Here is an 8459-nt window from a genome sequence, read left to right as displayed (position 1 = left end):
TCCACACCCTATATGAAATCCCCTTCACTGAAAATCAACCAGATAATTGTTGGTAAATGTAAATGGAACACAAATAGCTCTTCTTCTATTTTAACCTTCCTGTGTTTTGCAGCATTCACCCAATATTCTGCAGGTCATTAAGAAAATAAAGGTGTGTGAACATCACCAAGAAGTTGGGGGCAAGCTGGGAGTGAGTTGCAGATTTGAACCCTGTGTGTATGTGTGCATCTACACACATTACACAGCAAAATCTCATAGGGTTTGGCAAGTTCATCTTTAACACAGATAAAGAATTTCAGTCAATGGTGGTGTGGCATAAAAATGATAACAGATTGCAGATTTTGATTCATAAACTGGGAAGTTACTGGAAACATTAATCAGGAACACAGCAGGGGAACGCCTAGAAAGCTATTGTTTAATTAAAGATAGTCATAACTACAGAGAAATCATGTATGGAAATCAGCATTCTCAACTCCTGGATATAGCACCATGCAAAAGCATAAACTCATACACAAAGGGTTGAAGGGCAGGTGACTCTGTTCATGAGGAACTGTCTATAGTTTAAGTTAATGTGAAATCAGGCCAGGATAGGACAGGACAACTCAAAAGGATTTGTGTATGTGTGATCATTGCTCATATTGTTATGCCAGTGACCTGAAAGAAACAATGAACCAGGAGATTAAATTAACCAGGTTGTACCTGCACAGAGGTACATTAATGAGAAGTCATTAATGAGGACTCCAAAGCTAGGCTTAATTCACTGGATTAAGAACATGTGATGAATGAAACTGAACACTGCAGATGATACAGACTAAATAATAGAAAATAATACTAAGAACAAGCAAGAAGTATTAAAGAGAAGCAGAACTCTTTAACCCAGGTGAATTTTAGTGCTGGATTGCTCCAACAGCACCTGTTGGAGCAATCCCATCTTAGACAAAGCAGAACTAGGTTGCTGCAGTGATTGGTGTCTCCAGAGTAACATTTAGAGACTGAATACTACAAGAAACTGGATAATGCTGAAAAGGAAAGTTAGAAAAGAATGGAGGGGGGGGAAAGAAATAGACATAACTCCAAGACTGCAAATCAAAGGACACAAGTTTCAGACAGAACAAATGATCTACCATAATAGAGTTTCCAGAGACACAGACACAGTAGTGACCACTAAAGTGGATGATAAACCCTCAAACCAAAGGGAAAGTTGTCATATCTATTGTGCAAATCACTCCTGCACTTGAGTTCCATAACACCCTTTCCCCGTTGTGTTTGTTTCAATAACAAGGTAGAGAGCTGTTTGTGATTTCACACTTAAATACAGCTCAAAAAACTGGGACCATGATTTCAGTAATGGCTTGTGGTTGCCACTGTAATAATAATAATAATAATAATAATAATAATAATAATAATAATAATAATAATAATAATAATTTTAGTTTTGAAAGGATGCAATAGAAAGAGAAGTAATCCAGGGCACTCAGAGCAACACTTGGATTCAGGAAGTTTGTCTGCATCGACATGTTCAGAGAGGATTATTCACATTCATTATAACGAAAAGTACATCTATGGCACATGAGAGCCTGGTTCTGGGTCTTTTAAACTGGCAACATTCTTTTGGTATATTTAATGTAAGGTTTTGATGATGACAGAGAGTATTAGAAAGGTCTAAGCATACTGGGAATGACAGATGCCAAGACCCTGTCTCCATTATTGATAGATCTTTCTTGAAAACAAAAAACCTGAGAAGACAAGGCTGACAGTGACTAGTGAAGGCATCCTCACCTAGACTTCATTTTGCAGAGCAGTTGTAAACAGGAGCTATAACTCACAACCCAGACAGGACAGATCCAGATGGGCCCTTTGGCTTCCTTCCATAACAAAATCTTTAATTTTCCTGAAGAAAATAACAACTCTATGCACATGCTGCTTACTTCAGAGCAAAACTTGGTTTACAAACTCAAGCAGTTTAAGGATTAAAAAGTATAGTCTATCTCAGCAAATGAACTTTATCAAAGTGCAGGGAAAATCAAGCCTTCAGGTAAACAGGAGCATTTGCCAAGTGGAAATCCCAGCTCTTTGTATATTTAGTAATGAGTGAAGATAAGATTTCTTTTTTTGACAGCATGATGGATACAATCATAAAAGGAATCATGCTGCTGTAACAGAGTATACTTGAAGAGTGAATTTGAAGGCTGTGTCTTTATTCCCAAACACAACTTACCTTTCTTTTATTTAGAATACATGAAAGCTAGTTTTTCTGGCATGTGAAAATGTTAAAGTTTTTTGGTTTTTTATTTTTTTTTCTTTACTTCCTGTACCCCAATATGGATGTGTTCTGTTTAATTGTCAAATTCAGATCTGCTTCCCAGTTCAATAATCACTGACTCATTTAAGCATATTTATTTAATTTTTTTTTATAGATAGAAAGGTACAGTAAGCAAAGAAACACAAGGTCTCGGATGAACATGAGCTCATAAATTGTTGCATGTGATTCTGCTACTGTAGGTTAAAGGAGGGGGCAGCACCAAGAATGTGGTGAAACCAGCTGCTTTGAACCCTGGTATTTCAGCATAAAAGCCACAAATCTTCCATAGATTAAAAATGAAATTAGTTTATTGGTCTCAGCCTGTTACACTTTGGATGCTTAGCCACATCACAAAATGAATCAGATCTGATGTGACTGACAGTCTCTGCACTGAGAAAAACCTTGTAGCTGCTGGCCACTGATGACTGAAATCTAATGAGCCAGCTCTGCTGGAAAGCTCATGCACAGAGAAATTCTGCTGTACTTCACTCAAGAGACAGAGCTCCAAGATGACAATCTTATTTATCTTAGCATTCACCTTGAAGGGGCTTGAAACCCTCACAAGAAGGACTTAACTAAGCACAGGTTCCAGAAGTGTGGTGGGCATTCATCTTAAGAGATGCTGTAATAATTCTTGTGAGATTCTCCTTTCCCTCAAAAATGTGCTGAGGAAAGCCCAGGGCACATTACTTCATAAAATTAAGCTCACAAATTGCACAAGTAACAGAGCCATATTCCAGCTCATCTCCTCCTTGGACCCAGGATGCATCAAGAGATTCCAGCAGAAAGGAGATCAAAGTGTGAAAACAGCTTACCCCACAACACATTCACAGGGATAGTCTCTGGTTCCATGATTGGCCTCAAAATGAGCTCATGAAGATGAAATTATAATTGTAGCTGATGTCATCAGGACAAGAGTCCAACTCACCTACCTGGGGAAAGATTCCTGGGGTCACTGACAGCTGTGCCTGGCTGGCTGTCCATGGAGGGAAGGAAGCCTCCTCCAAGCCAAGCCATGTCCTCCACACTACTTAGATCATGCAACAGACATTTGCAAGGCTGAACTTTCCCAGGTTTAACCTCTTATCAAAATTAGATACAGGACCCCAACATAAAATAAGATAATAAAATCATTAAGGTTGGAAAATACCTCTAAGATCATCACGTCCAAAGATCTGCACCTTCACACCAAACAGTGCCAGCTGAGATCCTTCTCAGTCTGGTACTTGACAGTCTAAAAAATTAAAAAATTGTTCTATAGCAGGACTAAATGCTCCTTATCACTCTTCAACAGAGAATGAGCAGGTAAAGTGTACCATTCTGAAAGAAAAACCAGACATTTTTGCTCATATTACTTTTTGAAATGTCTTAAGTTGAAATTTTCTGCATTTCTTAGCAAGGAAGAATAGAACAGTGTTCTCAGGAGGCAAAAAAAAAAAAAAAAGCTGGACAATCTGGACAGTAGATTTTCATTCATAGATCCATGAGAAATCATCCACAAAGATACTCATTGCAAAGGTTGTTGCCTGCAGACCCCTGTTTCCCCAGGAGCAATGGTGAAGGAGAGAAGCCCATTTATGATCAGAGCTGAGAGTATTGGTGGCATCTCCAGCACAGGCAAAAAGATGGCTTCTAGTTGACCCCTAGGTGCAAATTTTCTTGCCTAAAATATGAAGATTGGAATATTTCAGTCATTCCCATAACAATTTCAGAGAGGAAGGATTGAAGATGTACTTCTTAATTTAATCTAGGATGAAAAATTTCCCAGCACAATAATTTTTAATCTTGTTTTTAAAAAGAAATTCAGAGAAAAGTTGTTAGATTTCTATGTCAAGACAAAAAAAATGTAGATTTTGATCAAAAATGTCAATGGTTTTGCTTCTTAGAAACATCTCTTTATAGTTTATGTCTGCATTTTAGAAGGATTACCTATTTGTTCTGGGAACTCTATCAAATTTGAAAATAAATTAAGTTCTTTGGAGCGGAGATATTTATGATCTCCCATAAACTATATTAGACTTCAATAACTCTCTTAAGGCATTCTTTGGCCTGCACACATATAGAAAACCTGGTCTAAGAGAGTCCTACTCAAACAGGTTTGTTCAGAGAGGTGTCCATTCCTTCTGTATATATTCCCATAAAGTGGCCTGCTCACAGTGAGATGAGGGGTTTGAAGAAAACTTTGGATTTTCTTTCCAATCTGGAGAGAAACAGGTTCCCTGATATTTTTTTGTTTTCATCTCTCTTGCTCTCAGCCCATGAGGCCTTTTTGTTCTGTAGAGAAGCATGAATAACGTATATTTTAAATACTGTAGCATAGATCTCAGAAACCATGCAGTGTTTTAAGAAGGCCTCTCCAAAGTCATGGGGATGTTTTACAGAAATAGAGAGTACAGATACTTTGTCAAAACAAGATCTGCCCTCTTTGAGCTTGTCAATGCATTGCACTGACATAATCAGAGGCAAATATTTGAAATCATGTTAATATGTGAATATGCCAGATTACGATATTACTCCTATAATTATTGACAGTATATGAACCAAACATGACTTTTATGGAGTCATTCCAGTGCATTTTGCCAATACAGATCAGGAGTAGTGTTTGCAATAATTTCTTTTGAAAAACATGGGCCTATAACCCTCAACAGGAAGCTGCATGCCTTCCTTGGGGAAGAAAAAGATTGTTCAGAAACTCCAAGAGTCTGAGAAGGATTCTTCAGCCCTCCTCGAAGAGGACTGTGTGGTCAGCAGTTACCTGTGAAGTACCTGCTGCTGGGAAATCTGCAAAGGGCAGAAAGGGGGAGTTGCAGTTCCCTCTTGATGAAGCACAGCAGATGATGTACAGTGTTGTAGCCAGTGCCCCTAATATGCACTTGCTGCAAAATCTGCATTTTTAATAATGAAGCTATGAATAAGTGTAAATATGCTGTGATCCTGATCACACCACAGGTAAAGATGAACATGATCCTGATCTGGGATCAGGAACCAAAGTTAGATAAGTTTCTTGGGATCATTTCTTATAGTATCCCATGTGTTAGGCAGAATCTAAGAGGTTTTTAAACACCAAATTTGAGGATTCTAACATTTTTAAACTTTAGGGGCAAAAAAGATCAAACAAAAGAAAATCTCTATCTTAGATTCAGGGTGTGAGAGTGATTTAATACATTAAAAGGACTAGGATTAGAACCAGCAGCACTGGGCTTTTCAGTATCCCAGCCAGCTGGACTTGGCTTCACAGGTCTCAGTCTGTGTGGATCACAACAGGAATACACAATAGGTATAAACAAAGGCAGAATTTAATTACAAGTGCACATTTTTATTGCACAATGGTCTTTCAAAAATGCCCATGTGAAGTAGAACCGTGAGGCTGAGTTTGATCATTTGTTGGAGGTTCTTTGTTAAACAGAATGAGTGCAGTGTAACACACAGAATACGCTGACATCTCATGGGCCTGACATTTACTAAGGTAATAAATTAAAGTAATTATGTTAATGTATAATAAATGCATTCAACAGGAAATAAAAACTGCACAGTGCAAGAACAAAAAAAATTGTTTTTCTAAGTGGCTGTCATGTACAGAACATTAAGATCTTAGAAGAGGTTTTTTGGAGGCTGATAATCTAAGCATAGATTGAAATAATCCTTATTTCTAGGGAAAATAATAGTAAGCTTTTAACATCAGATTAGAAAATGTGAATACAAATTAAAGATATCCATTATCTTCATTGTGTTTGTGACTTGAAAAATGAAAGATGTGGAGTTCTTTTGCTTCTTTCCTCTGCAGGACTTGCCATTCACAGCCTGATTCTTGATTCACCAAACAACTTGGGCAACATTATGTTACCTGAGTGACATTTTCAAAAGCCACTTATGGATTCAAGGAAGCACTGTGGCGGCAAGGCTGAATTAGTCACCACACTGCATCTCACCAACCATAACGAGCCACTCAGGCTCTCCCAGCTTCCTGCACCTACAAGCAACATGAACTTGCCTAGACTGATCCACAGCATCCAGCTGGGCTGGTGGATGAGAGGCTGGACATGACCCAGCACTGTGCCCTCGCAGCCCAGAAAGCCAATTGTGTTCTGGGCAGCATCAAAATTATTAGGTTGGATGTTGGAAAATGTTCTTCACCCACAGGGTGCTTGGGCACTGGAACAGGCTCTCCAGGGCAGTGGTCACAGCACCAAGGCTGACAAAGTTCAAGAAGAATTTGGACAATGTTCTCAGGCACATGGTGGGATTCTTGGGGCTGCCCAGTGCAGGCCAGAGACTGGACTGTGATGATCCTTGTGGTTCCCTTTGATCTCAGAATATTCTGGGATTCCGTGATTGTATGGAAAAGAATGGTGTCCAACTGGCTGAGGAAGGTGATTCTGAGGGAGGTGATTCTGGCCCTCTGTTCTGCCCTCATGAGAGCCCACCTGTCTCCAGCTCTGGGGTCCCCAACATAAGAAAGATATGAACTTGCTGGAGCAAGTCCAGAGGAGGCCACAAAGATGCTCAGAAGGCTCGAACACTTGTCCCATGAAGACAGAGTGAGAGAGTTGAGGTTATCCAGTCTGGAGACTTGAAGGCTCCGGGGACACCTTATAGCATCTTCCATTACCTCAAGGGACCACACGAGAGCTGGAGAGGGACTTTTACAGGGGCATGGAGGGATAGGGGAAGGGGGAAAGGCTTCAAACTGAGAGAAGGGAGGTTGAGATCCTAGGAGGAAATTTTTCCTGTGAGCATCGTGAGGCCCTGAGAGGTGGCTGATGCCCCATCCCTGGCAGTGTCTCCAAGGCCAGGTTGGATGGGGCTTTGAACACTGTTCTAGTGGAAGGTGTCCCTGTCCAGGGCAGGAGAGTCAGAACTGGATGGTCTCCAAGGTCTCTGCCAACCCAAAGCATTCTGTGATAAACCTATCCTGTACATTTGCCACAAGTGAGGATGCCTTCTCACAGTGACTTGTGAAGCTGTCACAATTCAATTCTGTTCCAGAGATTGCAGATGCACAGCTCATTGCTTAAAAAGGATCACTGTGCTGCCAAATCACCAGGAGTCCTTAAAACCTTTTCCCCCTTGGCTCCGGCCAAGTTCAGAGACTACTGCTGGCCAAACCTCAAAATGATTATTTACACAAAAAGGTGTTTAAAGGGAGAGTTTCCTGTTGGCTCCAAATAATTAATTCTTTCAAAATTACTGAAGCTCACACATCATTTAAAACTGTCTATTCAGCATAGATACTCCAATTATGTAAGTATCCAGTTCTGTTTGAATCACTCTGAATATAATTGCTGCAGCAATATCTGGAGATGAGTTTGGCCAGAAAGCTTTAAAATGTGTGGATGACACCTTCAGCTAAGAAAAGTGATGCATTTCTCCCACTGCATCCTATCAGAAACAGCTGAGGACTTTATAAAAGTTTCATTTTGCTACATCAGAGTGCAAATCATAATATGCCTCATTCTGTAAATTGTTCCACTTACTTCAATGGGCCTTCACACAGATAAGGTGAAGTACAAAAAGTACAAATAAAAGGGTAGGCTCTTTGAAGAAGAGATGTTCTTATATTTGTCTGGGTAAAGCAGAGTAAGGTGCTTCTCTCTTGGCTTCTAAGCTTTGCTGCAATAAACAAAAATGAATAAAAATAGCAATATCAAGCTGCACCAATGTCTGCAGCTTGTTTGGCTTGCCCTGGGATTCAACTGGATACTAATGCACAAAAATACTGATTAAAGCTGAGCAGTTTTGCCCCAAATTGAATTCATTTTAACAGCATAAAGGAAAGGGAAATATTATCCTGCTCTTTGCCCAGAATATTTAGATATAATGACATAATATGCACACATTCCAAAAAATTGCCTGTCTTCAGGTAGTGCATTTTGGAGTGATTTCAAATCCCCTTAGGTTATATCAGCAAAATACTTTCCCCTGCCTCAAAAATCACTAAGCTCTCAGTGCCCAATTGTCTGTGTCACCTTGTTTACATGGTGGGTAATTTTCTAGCCTACGGTCTGTGCCTTATTTTGTCAGGCTGCCCTTATGCTACTCTGTGACGATTTTCAAGTCTCCATGCATAAATTATGATTTATTTTGCTTTCTGAAAGAAAGGCTGAGTGAAGTAATAAAGTGTGGGGTTTTTTTAGTTTCGTTTTTTTTTTTTATGATG

The sequence above is a fragment of the Zonotrichia leucophrys genome, chromosome 2, assembly GCF_028769735.1.
Source record: "Zonotrichia leucophrys gambelii isolate GWCS_2022_RI chromosome 2, RI_Zleu_2.0, whole genome shotgun sequence".
Classification (NCBI taxonomy): domain Eukaryota; kingdom Metazoa; phylum Chordata; class Aves; order Passeriformes; family Passerellidae; genus Zonotrichia; species Zonotrichia leucophrys.
The sequence above is the reverse complement of the archived record's forward strand: the minus strand, read 5'-3'. Positions refer to the sequence as shown.